This window comes from Sminthopsis crassicaudata, chromosome 2, assembly GCF_048593235.1.
Source record: "Sminthopsis crassicaudata isolate SCR6 chromosome 2, ASM4859323v1, whole genome shotgun sequence".
Taxonomy (NCBI): domain Eukaryota; kingdom Metazoa; phylum Chordata; class Mammalia; order Dasyuromorphia; family Dasyuridae; genus Sminthopsis; species Sminthopsis crassicaudata.
Genome location: NC_133618.1, coordinates 431,172,256 through 431,191,366, shown reverse-complemented (window position 1 = coordinate 431,191,366; position 19,111 = coordinate 431,172,256). Strand labels below are relative to the sequence as shown.

At 36.4% G+C, this 19,111-nt stretch overlaps 1 long non-coding RNA gene across 2 annotated transcripts; it reads left to right on the top strand.

Moving 5' to 3' along the window:
* Nucleotides 1-600: 600 nt before the first annotated feature.
* LOC141557051 (uncharacterized) lies at nucleotides 601-14,893 on the top strand. 2 transcript variants are annotated; one of them, XR_012486697.1, is made up of 3 exons: nucleotides 601-751; nucleotides 11,344-11,433; nucleotides 14,674-14,893. It is a non-coding gene; the product is annotated as an uncharacterized LOC141557051 (long non-coding RNA). The 2 variants fall into 2 exon arrangements; XR_012486698.1 differs by lacking the exon at nucleotides 601-751 and adding an exon at nucleotides 5,125-5,325.
* The last annotated feature ends 4,218 nt before the right edge of the window (nucleotides 14,894-19,111 follow it).

Genomic DNA, 19,111 nt, shown 5'->3' with positions numbered 1-19,111 from the left:
ACTCAGCAACAGTTGATTTAAATCTCTCCAGGCCTCTCTGTATTCCTCCTGCTGGTCATTTCTTACAGAATAATAATATTCCATAACCTTCATATACCACAATTTACCCAACCATTCTCCAATTGATGGACATCCATTCATCTTCCAGTTTCTAGCTACAACAAAAAGAGCTGCCACAAACATTTTGGCACATACAGGTCCCTTTCCGCTCTTTAGTATTTCTTTGGGATATAATCCCAATAGCAGCAATGCTGGGTCAAAGGGTATGCACAGTTTGACAACTTTTTGGGCATAGTTCCAAATTGCTCTCCAGAATGGCTGGATTCGAAAACATTATTTTTTGATACCAAGTAGGGGGTTTTCTTTCTATTCTTAAAGAAAACCCCTATTTAGTATCAAAAATAATTTTATGAGTTTACAGGGGGAAAACAGGAGTAGAGAAAAAGCTCTGAGATTTTACTGGATGACTACTTCCATATGGATGAACAGGCTGATTTTAGAAAAATCTGGAAAGAGGTACATAAATTGGTGCTGAGTAAAGCAAGCAGAATCAGGAAAACATTGTATACAATAATAGCAAGATTGTGTGATAGTCAACTATGATAAACTTTGCTTTTCTCAGCAATACAGTGATCCAAGACAATTCCAACAGACTTTGGATAAAAAAAATGTCATTTCTATCCAGAGAAAGAACTATGGAGACTGAACATGGATTGAAGCATCATAGTTTCACCTTTTAAAAAAATTTCTTGTGAGTTTTCTCTTTTTTTCTGATTTTTCTTTCCCAGCATGACTCATATACAAATATGTTTAAAATGATTGTACATATATAAACTATATCAAATTGTTTGCTGTCTTGGGAAGCAAAGAGGTAAGAGAGGAAGGGAGAAAAAAATTTGGCACTCAAAATCTTATAAAAATGGATATCAAAAACCATCTTTACATATAATATACTATTAAAATAAATTAAGGGACTTAATATTCAGAATGAGGGAGTGGAGAGTCCCATTGTACTCTGTCCTGGTCAAGTTACATCCAAAGATCTGTGTTCATTCTGGGCATCATGATTTTAGAAAAGCACTGGTGAGATAGTACCTACAAGGGAACAATCAGGATTTTGGAGTGCCTTGAAATCATGTCATTAGAGACTATTTGAAGTAACTGGCGATGCTTATCCTGAAAGAGGAAAAACTCAAGAATGACATAATTGTCTTCAAGTGTTTAAAGGGCTATCAAGAAGAAACATTAGGTTTTCTCTAACTGACCTGAAAGGCATAAGAAGGAACAATGGGTGTACATTTCAGAGAAGCAGATTCAGGCTCAATGAAAGGAAAATCTTCCTAGTAATTTTTAAGGTGTTCCAGACCTGTGATTCCATTAATATGAAAATATACCTCTATGGAAATTTCTTTTACTAATTCAGTCAGTAAGTCAACAAGCATTTATTAAGTGTTCATTTTTGTGTCAGGCACTAGGAATACAAAAAACAGCAAAAAACAAAGCTAACGCCTGCCTTCAAGGAGCATTCATTGTAATGGGGGAGAGAATCTGTAAATAAGTAGGTATATAGATGATATATGCAGAATAGGTGTTAGAAATCCAAAAGGGAGAGAGACATTAGCAACTGAGAAAATTGGAAGAAACCAAGTAAATTAGGGAAACTAAATGATGGATGTCACGGCTGCATTCTAGCCATATAGAACAGCTAGTACAAAAGAAAGAAGATGCCAGAGAAAGAATTCTGTTCAATGAACTCCAAATAGGTCTCTATTGCTGCATGTAGAGGGAGTGGAAAGGAGGGAACAAGGCATAAGAAGACTAGCAAGGTAGGAAGTAAGACATCTTATGATGAGCTTTAAATGCCAGACAGAGGAATTTCTATTTTATACTGAAAGTAAAGCTCGTTGAGTATACATGTGAGGGGTGACATGTACAGAGGGACCAGTTAGAAGGCTATTATAATAGTTCACACAAAAAGTGATTAAGGCCTAGCTATTTAAGTGGAAAGGAAATGTATGAGAGGGATGTTGTGAACATAGAAACAATAAGATTTGACAATCAATTGCAATGTCACAAATTAGCCATTTTATGAAAGGACTCAATTATGACATCAAAGTTGCAATCCTGATGTGCTAATAGGATAGTGGTGTTCTTTCATTGTTGTTGTTGTATTTGAGAGGCAATTGTGTTTTGCCCAGAGTTAGTAAGTATTGTCTTAGGCTAGATTTGAATTCAGATCCTTCTGACTCCAGGGTCAGTACACTATCTACTATGCCATCTAGCTGCTCCCATGATGGTGGTGTTCTTGACAGGAATAGAAGAGTTCATAAGTGGGGAGGATCTGGATGGAAAGATATAACATTGATAAGATAGGAGTTTTTAATGGAACTCTAGTCAGATCAGATCAGAGTTAAAGAGAAAATAATATAAAATCTGGAAAGAAATAAAAGTTTTCTAGATTTATAAAGAAAAAAAAAAGAGAATGAGGGAATAGAATGAAGGGGTATAGAAGAGTATATATAAGAATGGAATAAGAATAAGGCGAAAATAAGGGAGAGATCCCTGGAGGTGGGGTAGGTTAAGTAATAAGAGGGAGGGCAAGTAGGGGGTATAAGTAAAGCAGAGTAGTGAGGAGGATAAGAAACAAGAGATACACACAAACATAATAATAAAGATAGGAAGTAATATTTATTAAGTAAATAAAAGTAAGGATAGTAAGTCTCATTTCAGACAAAGTTAAAGCTTAAATAGATTTAATAAAAAGAGAAAAATAGAGAAACCACACTAGATGTAAGCCATATTAATCCATATTTTTAAGACTTAAAATACTTAGATAGTAAAAGGTTGAAATATTGCTGTGGTGCAGGAAATGATGAGTTAGTGGATTCAGAAAAAAATATGTAAACACTTGGACTTAGGAAGGAAGATAATATCCACCATCAGAGAAATAGAAGACAAGCATAATATGGTTTTACATAGATGTATAGGAACGTATATGTGTATATGTATATGATTAGAGACATCTACGTATATGTATGTTTGTATCTGGGTATGTATATGTGTATATATATATATATATATATATATACACACACACACACACACACACACACACACACACACACATATATATGTGTGTGTGTGTGTGTGTGTGTGTGTGTATGTGTATACATAATACTCAGACAGAGACATACATATATAATTCATGCTTAATTGTAGCCTCCTTGGGGATGAGAGAGGGAAAAGAATAAAATAAAAAGTGTACAGCAGAGAATAAAAGAAAACCTAAAAGGAAGCAAAGGAAAAATAGACAGCTCTAAGCAGAATGTGTAGTATTTATTATGTAGGGTTTCTTGAAATGAAAATCTATTACTTTATAATTTGAAACATCTCATGTTCTGTTGTTTACATGGCAATTTCCCCCTTTTCTATTTTGTATTTAAGTTTTAAATAAATTAATTAAAAAGAAGAAAGATATTGAGTTCTTTCATCATGTCCCAGAGAGAACTCAGTATCTTTCTTCTTTTTAATTAATTAATTAATTAGATATGATGAGTTTGAGATGCCTAGGAAACATTCAACTTGAGATGTCCAAGAAGCAGTTGGAGATGTATCATGACAGCTGAGCAGAGAGATTGGGCTGGATATATAGATTTGGAAATCATCCAAATAACTAAACCCATGGGAACTGAAAAGATCACTATGGAAGTAGTTTAATGTGAAAAGAAATGGCCCAGGATGGATCTTTGGGAAATATTCATGGTTAGGATATGATATGAATGAAAAAACAGTAAGGGAAAGCAAGAAGTAGTCTGACAAATTAGAAGTCTTAAAGAGTTGAATAAGACACTAAAGGTTAAATGACTTACCTATGATCACATGCTAGTATGTAATTTAGCATTTAAATCCAGTTCTTCCTGATTTTAAGACTGTTTCTCTATCTCCTATACCATGCTACCTTTCCCTAACAACTGAAACTATCTTAAAGAGGGTTGGGTTTCTTTGTATGGTGTTAAGTTTCCCCAACTGATGATATTCAAGAAAAAGTTGAAAGGTCATAGAGGGGATTCTTGATCCAATATGGTTTAGACTAGATGGTCTCCAACTCTGAGAAACTATGATTATGTATACATTTGGAAGGCAGCCAGAGGGAACTGGAGGTAGATTTGTCTTATTGTGGAGGTAGATTGTGTCTTAGGTAGCAGAGTAAGAAGCAATAGGTAGAAGTTGCAGAGATAAATTTCAGCTCAATGTAAGGAAAAAAATTAATAATTAAAGCTGTGTGACAGAGGCAAGCTATTGTCAGCAGGGTTTCTAGGCTCTCCCTTATACCAACTTCTGTTCTTTTCCTCCTTCCTGGTTGTGTTAAGAATGACCACATTTATCAGCCAGCACTGAGCTTCCACTAGGAAGGAATCCACATTAAGGATGAGAGTTTCTGTTTTGATTTCTCTTAGAAAAATCGTTGCTATGGTGGCAAGCCCATCTTCAAAGGCTCCTGTTCACACTTCGTTCCACATGTCTGACTGTTTATATTCCATGTGTTAAATGGGTGAGCTGTTAAGGAATAAGAAAATGGGGTGTGTGTGTACGTGTGTGTGCATACAGAGACAGAAAGAGATAGAGACACAAAGACAGACAGAAAGGGAGAAAAGGAGGGAGAGAAAGAGAGATGTACACACAGAGAGACAGAGAGACAGAGGGACAGAGGGAGAGAGGGGGAGAGAGGGGAGGAGAGAAAGAAGAAGAAGAAGAAGAAGAAGAAGAAGAAGAAGAAGAAGAAGAAGAAGAAGAAGAAGAAGAAGAAGAAGAAGAAGAAGAAGAAGAAGAAGGAGGAGGAGGAGGAGGAGGAGGAGGAGGAGGAGGAGGAGGAGGAGGAGGAGGAGGAGGAGGAGGAGGAGGAGGAGGAGGAGGAGGAGGAGGAGGAGGAGGAGGAGGAGGAGGAGGAGGAGGAGGAGGAGGAGGAAGGAGAGAGGAGGGAGGAAGGAGAGAGGAGGGAGGAAGGAGAGAGGAGGGAGGAAGGAGAGAGGAGGGAGGAAGGAGAGAGGAGGGAGGAAGGAGAGAGGAGGGAGAGGAAGAAGGGAGAGGAAGGAAGGAGGGAGGGAAAGAGAACAACATAAAGAGTAGCTGGAGGATAAGAGGAGAATGTTCCAAGCCATCACTTTCCTAAATTGGCTTTGCAAGACTGTCCAGTTCCCTTCTGGGACTGGGAATAGGAGTGGCTGGCCCCTAAGGTTTGATTGTCCAAGTGCATCCTGGAAGGAACAGAAGTGGTGAAAGATAGCCAGAAGCAAACAATCAACAATTATAAAATTATATTTCACAGTGAGTATATCCAGAAAATAAATAAATATCTTTTTCAAGATTCCTTTTTTTTTTTTTTTTTAAACTCAAGTCAATGCACTGGGGCTAGATAATCGAGCACTTGAGGCTAATTACTGATTGGACAATAATAATATGCTTGGAAAATGGCCCTTCCCTCTATCCTGTGCTGGCCCAATCTTTTGGTGTATACAGAGAATTGTGGGAGGGACTAGGAGGTGCACTAGCCAGGGTCACTTCGGAGAAAGAGAAGAGGCTTTGAGGTCACAGATCCTACGCATCGGCTCTCTTCATTTCCATTGTTAAAGACCTAGAATAAAGACTTTTGCTGATACTGACTCTGGCTGATTCTAAGGCATCCAGGGTCCTATTGCGGTCGCCACAGTATTTGACAAATTTGGTTTTAAGAAATGTGTTGTCTCTGCAATTATATGTTAAAGTAGGGTCTTGTCAGTGCCTTTAAATCTAACTGTGTAGATTTGGACATCAATTCCCTTCTCTGGGTCTCCATTTACTTTTCTGAAAAAAATGAGAAAATATTCATTTAATCATTAATTCTTAGCCTTTTTATTGTGCTTGTGGGCACCTCTGGTACTCTGATAAAGCTTATAGTGTTATGCCAAAGTCTCCTCAAGCTGTTCTACCTCAGTTTCCCTGCATTAGTTTCCCTAATTGTCCTGAGTTTCCCTGAATTTTCTGCCTCAGTTTCCTTAACTGTTTTGCCTCAGTCCCCTTAGTTGTAAAATCCCTCTCAGGTCCATTAAGATTGAAGACCACTGTTCTAAGGCCTTCTAAGGTTCTAATGTAAGACTCAAGATAAGGGGGATATCAGACTTCCTGGCTCCTAACTCCTTCTGTCCTCAAGAATTTATGGCACTATCCCCCTCTAAATATTCCAAAAGATAAGACTATCTTGGATACCTCATTGACATATTTACTTCTGTTTATTCAGATATTCTGATTCTGGCTCTCAAAGTTATGGTCCAGAAACTTCCCATTCTTTTCTTTCTTTGTTTCAAAGTCCTATTAAAAAAAATAACCTGGGATTCTTTCATTTGTCCCTGGATACTTTTGAGAAGACAGTCTTTTCCAATCAATCATACTCTCCAATTAATAAAATATTAAAAACTCTCTAATCTCTATCTTGCCTCAGTTTCTCCAGCATCACAATAGGATCCATTCTCAAGATAGTATTTTTAAAGGCACAAAACAAAATATGCAGGAAAAGAAATGAAAACAATTATATTGAAATATTGTCTTTATAGAGTTATATTATTTTTTAAAACAAATTTGTAGTTTCTAGGTTAAGAATCCCTCTTAGAACAGATGATCACAAAGGTTTGTTTGAAGGGCCTCTGAGATCTGCTGTTTAGTACTATTTGTTTTAAGGGGGCATGGCATAGTGGCCATTTATGAGGAATACTAAAAGGAAAATTATTGCCTCAATCAGGCATTGGGCTGAATGAAACCTGAACATTCTTCTAGTTTGAGGATTCTATGATCTGGGTTCTATTATTTTGTGTTATTAGATCCCTTCTTATTCTAGAACACAGACTATTAGAACTAGAAGGAATCCAAACAATTTCCTTTATTTTATAGATAAGGAAATGGAGGCTTAGAGAGAGGACAAGAATTAATCCAAGGTCATCAAGTAGCAAGTCAGTGGAAAAGAGGGACTAGACACTGACGCTGCTGACTTCAAGACCAAAGGTTCTTTCTCATAGACTGCTTCCATTTCTTGGCTTATAGAGTCACACCCTCAAATTGTTGGAGAGCAAAGACTGGTAGTTGGTTAAGCAGATAGGGGAGCCAGAGATTTTTCAAAATCTAGTCCTTGTCTCCTACTGTGAGGCAGCAAGTTTCTCTCACCCTCAGCTAGCTCTCTTTCCATTTCCCTGGCATTAACAGGGAATTTAGAGTTACATTAGTTCTGTAATTACCTGAGTCTACAATTCATTCATTGAGTTATTAGCATAGCACTTAGAACAGGCTGATGCTGATAATTAGATGCATTATAATAATCTCTTGGAATTGCTCAGCTTGCTGTGCAAATACACAGCAAGGCTATTAGAAGGAAATAATTAGAATTTATTATACATGGCCCTGCCCTCATTCCCTCTCTCTAAATTCCCTCCCTCCCAGTCACCCCCCACCAGGAGAGATCACAATAGGATGCTTAGTATTTAATTACTAAAATACAAGCTGGATCAATTAGTATAATAGAATGTTAAAGCTGAAAGAGACCTTAGAATGCATAATGTAGAATGTCAAAGCTGGAAAAAACTTTAGAAAAGGGGCACAAGGGGTAGCTAAGTGATATAGTGGATAGAGCACCAATCCTGGACTCAGGAAGACCTGAGTTCAAATATGACCTCAGATACTTAATACTTCTTACTGTGTGACTCTGGGTAAGCCACTTAACCCCAATTGCCTCAACAAAAAAAGAAAAGAAAAAAGAAAAAAGAAAGAAAGGAAAGGAACACATAGGTGGGAGTGCAAAAACCACAGAAGACATGGATTCCAAAATCAGTTTTTCTGTTTATTTTAGCTGTCATGTCAGGCAGGCCACTCCCCATTTGGACCTAAGTTATATTCTTTGTAGAATGAAGGGATTGGATGAAATTATTTCAGTGGTTCTTTCTAACTCTGGTTTCTATATAAAATTTCATACTATAAGATATAGAACTTTCATGGTAATGAAAGAAAGATGGAACATAGATATGGCATTAATCTCACTCAGATTTTAGATCTAGAAAGAATCTTAGACTAAAGAACATAACATTGAAAAGGGTTTTATTATATCACTTTAGAATGTTGACAATAGTATAGTAAAACTAAAAATTACCTTTCTAATTAGACATAATGGTACACACCCTGTAATTCCACTTACTAAAGGAAGATGAAATTGGTGGATTGCTTAAGTGAGGAAGTTCTAAATTGTAGTAAGCTAAAGCTTATTTGGTATTCATAGGTCCTGCAACAGCATGATAAGCCCCCAGAATCAGCGGGCCACCAAGCTACTTAAGGAGGAATGAACTGGATCAGGCCAAATTTTCTGTGCAGATCTACTATTGGGGTCAGATCTGTAAGTCACAAATGTAGTATGGGCAATACAGAGAGACCCAATCTCAAAACAAACAAAAAACTTAAAGAAATAACAGTAAGTAATAAAATGTCAGGTTTGAAACAAACATAGAATATGGAATTTTAGAATGGGAAAGTACAGAGCAGTGAATGCTGGAGCATAAAACAAAAAAGTTGTAAATTTTTAAAAATATTACATATATATATATATATATATATATATATATATATATATATATATATATATATATATATTGTTCTACAAACTACAATCCCAACTAGTGTAACTAACAAGGTCTTTATGTCCCGATTGAGTGAGAATACAGCTTTGATTTAATTACATCAATTAATTAAAGGTGTAAAGTAGGTGTTAATAAGTTTTTAAATGGAGAAGATTGAAGTGTTTCAAACCCTTGAATGAAATCAAGTGATATTGCAAAGAAATGTGTTGGGATTGGCTGACATAGACATGTATGTATGTTGTGTATATGTAATATGTATGTATGCATGCATGCACATTTATTTACACGCACATATATATCAGAGGAGGGATTTACAAGTAATTAAGCTTTAGAAGTACTTTGAGGAGGCAGACCCCTTACATTAAATGTGTTGGAAAGTGGGGACATTTAACCTAGAGGGACTGTCACACAGCTCTTTTCCCTTAGACCACAACATTCCCTTGTGAACTTCTAAACATCAAAAGATTTGGACTTTCATCTGGTTCATAGAACTGTTCCCTGATGGCTATAACTCATGTCAATTTTTGTATTGTGTGCTAAAGGACATGCCAAGGATAAACTAGATACAGGGGGAAAAGTACTTCAGGACTCTAAAAAGGCATGTATCCTCAGAGTTTGGTAGGAACTATATCTGAAGGGAACTTCACAATAATTCTACAAAGGGAACAAAAGACTTCTGTTCAATAATTTGGTGTTTTTGAATTTAGCTCCCTAAGCTTGAGCTCACTTCTTCCTAGATCATATATACATGTGGGAGGTCATGGGAGGACCCATGTCTTAGTATGAGTCAATTAGTGTTATTTTTATTAACTAATAGTTTTTACTATACTATCTTAATAAATACTCACTTTAAAGCTAATTAACTCTGGATAAGTTGTGCAGTGGTTTGAGCACTGTGCCTGGAATGTCTGAGTTCAAATTTGAGTTTAGATACTTCCCAGCTTTATGACACTGGATAAGTCATTTAATCCCTACATGCCTCAGTTCCTCATCAGCAAAATGGGAACACAATGGAGAAGGAAATGGCAAATCACTCCAGTATCAAAGCCCCTGAAGTCATGTAGAATTGAACATGACTGAACAAAGACAATAAAAATTAATAATCAATTGGGATTGATTGGAGGCTTATTAGTGACATTAGAATACAACTAGAACTATATCAAATAACTCTTAAAAGATAGAGAGGAGAAATAGTTATTACTCTTTGGAGATTCAACCTTCCAATGAAAATAGGGGTTAAGAAAGTGAGCCTAGAAGTTAGACTCACTCTGGGGGCTTTATCTAAGATACATTTTAGACCCCTTTTATTTGAAGAACCCACTAGAGAGAGTTTCTACCCAACACAGTTATTATTGGATAGCCAAGAATGTGGAATCCACTAACAAGACTTTTTCTTCTTTTTTGTTTAAGGCTATAGTGTATGTGAAGTGGGTTGTGGCCCCTTTAAAAAACTATTTCCTCTTGATTTGTGATTCCTTTCAGATTCCCAGCCCCTCCTGGTTGAGACATATCAGTCCATTTACAAATCCTGGTCAAAAGCACCCCTTTGAATTCCAAAAGGGGATCCAGGCTTGTCCCAGCCGCCTCCGCATCTGAGCCAATTTGGGACTCCACCCAGAGGCCCCTTTAGCTAAATCTCTCATTATAAAAGAGCCAAGCTGGAGTACTCTCCTTGCAGAGGTTCCAAATATGCCAGCCTTACACCTAGTATGCCAAGGATCTCTACCCACTGGAATACTGTTTCTGGTGCCCTCTTCTCTTTACCTTCACCTATTTCCTTAACTAGACTTTAACCTTACTTCCAATATCCATAATAAACCTCTTTTTATCAATCTAAGTGTTCAGGCCTGTAAATTCTTTTACAGGGGACTCTTGCACTGCTATTAGACCTCATTTAATTCCCTATCCTTGCACTGAATCCAAAGGGATTTCAGGGGAGCTCTATTTGACTCCTGTACCCCCAAAACTGCCACTAGACCTCATTTTCATTTGGGTACCACAAATCTATACCTCATCACTAGGAATAGAAATAATTTTTGCATCACAAGTTTTTGCATACCTAAAATGCTAATGATTGCCTACAGCACATAACGTTAGTTCATAAAAGTTTTTTTGCCACCTTTGAAAACTTTGTAAAGTGTATCACTACACTTTTGGGAGTAGAGAAGAATGTTAATTTTGTATTTAATTATAAATTGTAGCACAGTTTTCTCAATGATCTGTTGGTCAAGATTTAGGACTGTGGTCTTCAATAGCATTCCAGTTGATTTGCTGAGGACAGAAGATGGTAAACTGAGTGCAAAATATAGAGTGAAAGTGGGAAGTATCTCATACCTCCCAACCCTAATTAAATTAACTAGATGCTCTATGCCTTAAAATCTTTGTCAGATGAGAAAACTTCTTGATTTAGTTATAGAATCAATCAATCAAAAATGTAATCTAGGTGTGAGTGAATCTTCAAACAATTTGGGAGGAGTGTAGTGCTTTAAGCAATTGGATGAAATAAAAAAAAATATTGGGTTTGGTTGAAAGAATTAGATACATCTCAGAATCTATGTATATTAAAAAAAGCCAAGTTTCAGGAGTACCTTGAGGAGGCAAATCCTTTGCACTTACATTAGAGGGCTTAGAGAGGGGATAAGAAATGAGCCTAGAGGGACTGTTACATTCATTTTCCTCTCCTTTCCCCCCAAAGACCAGAAGATACCTTTGTGAACTTTTAAAGGTCAGAAGATTTGGATTTCCTTGTGTTGGTAACAACATCCTCTGAAGATCAGTGACTCAGGTCAGTGTCTGAATAGAAATATTAAGGTCACATGAAGGACAAACTAGATCCACTGAGGAAAGATAGCTTTAAGATAGCACTTTACAAGGGCATTGAATCTGGATGCTTAGCAGACAGCTACCTCTAAAGGGTACTTAATGAAGGGAACAAAGGACTCCCATCTAACAAGAAATTGGCTTTTTGTTTTATTTATTTATTTTTTGCCAAATGCTTATACTCAACTTGGGCCTATTTTCCCCCTTGGATTCTACATATATGTGCTTGAAGTCAGCCTTCCCTGTAACTTTTATATAAATAGGTAAAGTGTAATCCAGACTTTTTTTTTTTTTTTGAGAAAAGGTTTTATAACAATTGTTCCTACTATACCATTTTAGTAAATATCACTTTATAAAAGCTAATTGATATTAAGTGGTTGGTCCCTAGGACACTGAGAGGAAAAATGTTTAGTTGCCTTTTGGGGACCCAATACTAGTGCGAATTGGAAAAGTGAATCTAGAGGGGATCTATGTGAATGTGCCTATGTATACATTCATACAAAAGTTCCAAAACTCCACTCACACCCATCCATCACCCCAGATAAGCATATGTTTAATAATTAAAGAATAATCTCTGTGTGCATACATATAGACACACAGATATAGAATTAGACACAGATACATGTGCACATACACTGCCATATATACATGTGTTATACATATATGTATATGTTCATGTTTATATATGCATTTATCTGTCTACATACATACACACAGAAATCTGCGTATTGCATGTGTTTATTGTTAATATCAAATCTAACTTGACTAAGTCTTAACCAAAACAAAATTAAAAATAATGTTCGATTTTATATTACATATATAAGAACACTTGTGTATAGTGTTCATGTATGAGTACATGCGTGCATTCAAATAAACACACATGCAATATGCATGTTAGATTTGATATTCCCCCTCACCATTCCTTAGCCTTATATATGTTTACTCAGGTAACAGGTGATGATTTTATTCTTGGGACTTGTACCTCTATCCTAGTAACTTCATCCTTTACCCACATTCCAGAGAAATTTGCTTAACCTAAAAAGCAAGCCACTTCAATATAAACTATTATAACAATTCCCAAATTTCCCCAATTCTAAGTTTTGTTTATGGTTAAAAGGCTTTCAGAGAAAGAGATCTAAATGTTGTATTATCAAGCTGTGAGAGATTTTTACTTTCTAGCCAATCAGGAGACACATCTATGCGCTCAAGATTTTGCTCTGTAATCTTGGTGATCATTATAAAAGGCCCCATCTGCCTCCCATGGGGTCCTTGAGCATTGAGAAGCCATTGATCCTATTCATTGGCCATTGCTAATTTTGCTAATAAATGGATCATGCTTAGAATTTTATTTCTCAGAATTCCTCTCATGACAGTATATACATTACATATATGTGTATATACACATCATCTCTGGGCTCACACAATACAGAATTTTAAACCTGGAGAGGACCTTAGAATCTTAGCAGGCATTTAGTTTAAGTCTCTAATTTTCAGATGAGAAAAAAGAAGCCATTATAGAAAATGAGGAATATGAAAAATTCAGTGTATTAGAAAGACATGGATATAAATTAATGCAGAATGAAATAAATAGCACCAACAAAATAATGTTGCATAATAACTACAATAAAAACAACACCAAACGATCAGAATTCTGATCAATACCACAATCAATTTTTATTTCAGAGGACTTCCAATGATGAGGCATGCCTCCATTCCTCCTAACAGAGAAGTACTGGACTACAGAGGCAGAGGAAAGCTTATATTGTCAGATATATTCAATGTATTGGTTGTTTTACTTAGTAATGTGGGGTTAAGGAGGATGAGATTGTTGAGAAGTGATAGAAATAAACATATTTATATTATGTTTATATTTATAATATATATAATTATATATAAGACATATAGTAATTATATATAATATAATATATTTATATTTTTAAAGTAAAGAAAATAAAATCAAGAGAGAAAAAATGATTTGTTCTCAATCCTTCAAAGAATTAGTTGGGTTTGAACAGCAGGCAGTTGAAAATGCAACCTAAGAAAAAATGTTATTGATCTAGATTGAAGACTTGTCTTATTTGAAGTATAGATAAAGTTGTGAGATTTGTTGGGAATCTCTAAGAAACTAGGCTAAATACAGAAAAGTCAAAGATTGAGAAAGGAACCTTGGAAATACATTTTAGAGGAATATATCAAGAAGAGGGGATAAGAAATAAACAACAAAAAAGAAATAAAAATCAGAAGCAAGGAGAGAAGCAGAAAAAATAAATGTCAAAAGCCAAGGAAGGGAAAGAGAATGCAAAAAGAACAGGATAGCCAATAGGATCAGTGTGTACAGGGAAGGCTAGGGAGGTCTGAAAAAAAGTTACTGAATTTAGTTATCAAAGGTCATTAGTGACTTTTCTGAATGAGTAAGTGAATGCATGAATGAACATATGAGAATGTATGTATTTATTCTACATATAGCATGTTTGTATATCTTTGTTTGCATGTTGTTTTCTCTATTAGATTGTAAATTTCTGGAGGGCAAGAATTGCTTATTGTCTCTGTGTTCCTAGTGCTTAGAATAATGCTTGGTACTTAATAGGTGCTTGAAACATGTTTACTGATTGAACAAATAAATGAAAATGGTTAAGTGACTGCATGAATTAGTAGAATGATTGCATGAATGAATGCCAGTTCTTCCCTGAGATTCTTTCAGCTTTGTTGCTATGTCACTATTCCCATTTTTCCTCTACTTAAATTTTAAAAAAAGTATAAGCTTTCTTTTTACATTGATTTGTTCATTAGTTAAACAGTATGGAAGCTTTCTGGGGAGAGCATCATATGGAAATTCTCCCCATGATTCTTGAGAGAGAATTCACAGTTGATGTGTTTGTTTGATGTATTTATTTGTGCTTGGAATGAAAGACTCTGTGCACATTTTTCTTTGCTCTCTACATAGAGATCCACATACCCAAGGAGGTCAAAATGAAGAAAAGTGAACAGTACATTCCTCTGGGATCCCCTATCCTGCAGTGCATGATTGTCATATCCTGGGAAATATGAAATGTAGGTGCTTAGAGCAGGAAAGGACTTCCAAGGTCATCCGATTCCAACCCAAATCTAAAGCCAAATCTTCCTAGATATGGATGATTGTCACTCATATATTCCAAAAGTGAGGTGAACAAAGAAATGAACACTTGTCTGTCTTCTTTTATTTTAGGTCTCTGCACATTTCCATTGAAGTCTTCCTCCAATTCTTCCCTATGTTGTGGGGATGACCCTGGACTCTCAAAGACTGTGCCAATGGAACAAAACCATTGTTAAATCCTACCATGCTGTAAAAGCATGTATTAACCCAGATGACTCTATGTTATTCACCTGATCAACCATTAAGGATGGACTTCTCAAGCCATAGTGCCTCATGGAAACATTTACTGAAGAGTAGAGGGTCTATGTTGGTGGAAGAATAAATTTTTCAGTAGAATTACATTCCTTTGGAGTGTTGAAATTGAAATATTTTTCCCTTATCTACTGGCAGGACTGTTTATTGATTTTGTATATTTATGCAAATGTAACCTGGTAGTGGCAGCAGTAGCAGTAGCATAAATTGCATTTTTTTAGTCCAATTAATTACTATTGTAGCTCCCTCTTTGGATTACCTTTCCAATTTAGCACTCAAAGGTCCAAAAGTCTTTGGGTTCTTTGTGAATTTGCACTCCTAAAAACTAAGCTATTAACCTTTCTTTCTTCACCCTCAGCCCCTCTCCCAAGTGATCATAATTTTAATAATTACTGAGTAGAAACAATTGGCTCAAAGCCCAATTCATTTATTAAGATGACAATATAAGGACAGTAGCTACAAAACATTATTTTTTCATAGAATAGAGGATATAAATACTCCTAACATTTGTGAAAAGATTGGTTACATATAGTACACTAATAGTAAAGCTCACTCCTACAGATGATAGTAATAATAATAATTATATATATAATTTAAGATTTACAAAATAGGGGCAGCTAGTTGATGTAGTGGATAGAGCACCAGCCCTGAAAGTCAGGAGGGCAGGAGTTCAAAGTCTCAGACACTTAACACTTCCTAGCTGTGTGATCCTGGGCAAGTCACTTAAAAATACTTCAGAAAAAAAAAATTCACAAAATACCTTATAAATATCTCATCTGTTTGTTGTATCATCTCTATTATACAAATATTATCTTTTTATTAACCTAAAACAACTCTGGGAAGAAAACACTATTATTAGTCCCATTTTGCAGATGAAGAAACAGAGGCTGAGAGAGGTTAAGTTACTTGCTCAAATCACCCAGCTGGTAAGTATCCGAAGCTAGATTTCAACTCAGGTCTTCAGCACTCTTAATTCAGTGCTTTATTAATAAGGCTACCTAGCTGTCTAGCACTTGGGACTAAGACAACTCATTCCTCTAATCCTACAAGGTCTCCATGTCCTTTCTTATCTCTTGGAGTCCTCATCCTATGCCCTTTTGGGCAGTGACATTCTAGACATGTCACTCAACTGTGTTTCCTGAGTCTATTCCTCTCTGCAACTCAACTCAATTTCCAATACAAGTTCTCTTTTAAATAAAAAAAAAATTAGCTTTTTTCTTTGTTACCTTGCTTCTTAAAGATGCTGCCTTGAAGTACAAAGCTTCTCTGTGTCCATCTGGAGGATGTGTGTCTACCTATCTTGAATTGTTCAATCCTCTGAACTATACTACTGCTTGATGTAATATTGCCAGGCACTTAGTTCTATTCCACTATGCCATGACTAATAAGAGGGGAGAGGAAATATCCCCATCTCTTCTGCCCTCTGGTAGAGGTGCATGAGTCAGTCACATTTCCAGCTCTGCTCCCTGCCTAGAATTCCTAGAACTGTTTTGTTTGTCTCTAGGCCCCGGCAGGATTACTTTATAAAAGCTACAGGGGCAAGTATTTAGGCAAGTCACAACCTCTCTCAGTTTCAATTTGCCCATCTATAAAATGTGCTGAGAAAGGCAGGGACAAACCAATCCAATATCTTTGCCGTGAAAATCCCAGAGAAGTCACACAGAGTCAGACAAGTGAAAAAAAAAAAAGTCAATAACTCTATCTGCTATCTACACTTTACTTTCAATTATCAGTACTTAGTACAAAGCCTGGAATATAATAGATACTTAACAAATGTTTATTGGTTAATTAATCACATCAATTAGATGGCTAGTAGAGTGAGGAGGGTATTATATTCCTACTCTTCTTCCTCCTTTACCTTTCCTACTTCGGTACTCCCTATAAAAACTATAAAGAACTGAGATAATTTTGTTTTGGGAAAAGAGATGAGTTCAAATTTCAAGCCTGTAACTCATTGCCTATATGAGTGTGAGCAAGTACCTCTCCCTTAGTTTTCCCCTCTATAAAATAGAAGATTTTAAAACTTTACTGCTTCTAAATCCCTTTCAGTCTCTAAATCACATGAAAATTATTTTAATAAAGTTAGAATTTCACACCTGGGAGGTACAGGAATGTGTCTCTGGCTAAAGCTTTAGGATGTTGTTTTCTGTCTGTCATTGCTCTGATAATTTGAAAAAATACCTACCATTTCATCAGTGTACAGGTTCTCTCCACCCTGCTCTTTCACTAACCACAGCTCCCATTTCTAGAACACTAGAGCAAAATGCTTTCTTCTTAATATTACAGAGAAGGAGGTAGTAGAATGATTTTTATCTCTATGTTACATTTAGTAAAACTAAGAGGTAAAGGACCATTGATCTCTTAAGGATAGAAAAGGCAATCCCTTTGAGGAAACTCCTTCTGCCAAGACAGATATGTATCTACTAGGCAACTTAATCTTGGAAAGTTGCCTGGAAGCAGAGGTGCTAAATGACTTCTCCATGGTCATATATCCTATGATGCTCACAGATGGACCTTGACCCTAGCTCTTTTTGACTTAGAGGCCTCACTAACCAGAAAGGTGGATTTATTTAAAGACAAGTGTAAGAGCAAGATTTTAACCTATAGTTCTTTGATACTTAAATTAATGATTTTTTCCATCGTACCATTATGTCTCTAATAAACTCCTTTGTGACAAGGCCTCTGATGGAGAGGTCAGGAAACTATAGCTTAATATCAGTTTATTGTTGCAAGGAGTTCTTTCCCACTTGATTCTCAGGTCCTATGCACCTGATAACTGCTCTGACATCATTTAATTTCTCTGGACTTTGCATCTCTCATCTGTAAAATAAAAGAGGTTGGACTAAATGATTTCTAAGATCCCTACCCTTACTCAAAAGAGTAAGAGGTTCTTTCCCCAACATTTCTGACATTTCCCCCTGTACCCTTAAACTCACAAAGCACATTGGGAGAGAAGCCGCACAGAACTCAGAAGCCAAAGGTACACAGAAAGACAGTTGGCACACGGACAGACATAGGAAACAACAAGCAATTGAAGATAGACTTACTGAGCAGGCTGTGAATCAAACAGGAGTGGGTCTGCTGCAGAGGAACAAGAAGAATGTCGAGACAGAGGGGCAACTATTGAGAAGTTAGCAGGGAGAACAGAAGCAGCCAAGAAGGAACAGCAACAGTTCCAGAGGGATGGGAGGGAGAAAGGGGGAAAAAACCTAGACATTAGAACATCTGGGGCATTATTTTGGAAATGATGTTACACAAATCTTTTAGAGGGAAAAGGGATTTAGGATCCCACAGGGAGAGATAAACAAAGGTATAATGGAATGACTAATGGATTTCAGGCCAAGGAATTGGGTTTGAACCTCATCAAACCTACTACATAACCCCAGATAAGTTACTGTTCCATAGAATTAAAAATAGGAAGAGAAATCAGTAAGTTCAATGCCCTAATTTTGCTGACAAGGAAATTTAGGTCTAGAGAAAGGAATGAATTGTTCTCAGGTAATATACTATCATAAATAACAGAGCAGAGGGGTGGCACAGTGGGCAGAGTGGCAGGCTTAGAATCAAAAAGACCTGGCTTTGGATTTAGCCTCAGACACTTATGCATGTGTGACTGTGTGTGAAATTTAACCTTGTTTACCTCAGTTTCCTTATCTGTAAAATGAGCTGGAGAAGGAAATGATAGATCACTCTAATATCTTTGCAAAAAACAAAATAAGCCAATGGGGTCCCAAAGAGTCAGAAATCACTGAAATAACTGAACAATGACATACTTAACTAATGTCCTTTTGTGACATTAAAGTAAAACTGTTGAGGTTCAGAAAGGAGACCTGAAAAGATTGGGGTCACAGACCAGTGTTGCAAGGTATCTCAAAAGAATTTGCAGGCTTAAACCCATCTCCAAATCAAGGGGCAAAGTTTATTGTAATCGTAATGCCAAATGAAGTGGGCTAAGTTACAAAAGGAGTTAGCAAAGAACTGGGAGCAAGAAGATACATTGATAGGAAAAGTGGAGAGACCAGAACTTCATGTTATTTATTTGCTAATTTTATGGCTTATTGGTAGGTTTGAGGGATGGTCTATTCACTGTTGTCTCAGGAACTTGGTTATTACTGACCAAAAGATTATCTATCTGACAGTCAGTAATTTTTGTAAGACTATCTTAAGGCCAAAAGACTTCAGAATCATTGACAAACAGATTGTTAGAACAATAGCACTCCAAGGTGGGAGGACCTTAGGATTACTGCTCCATTTCCCT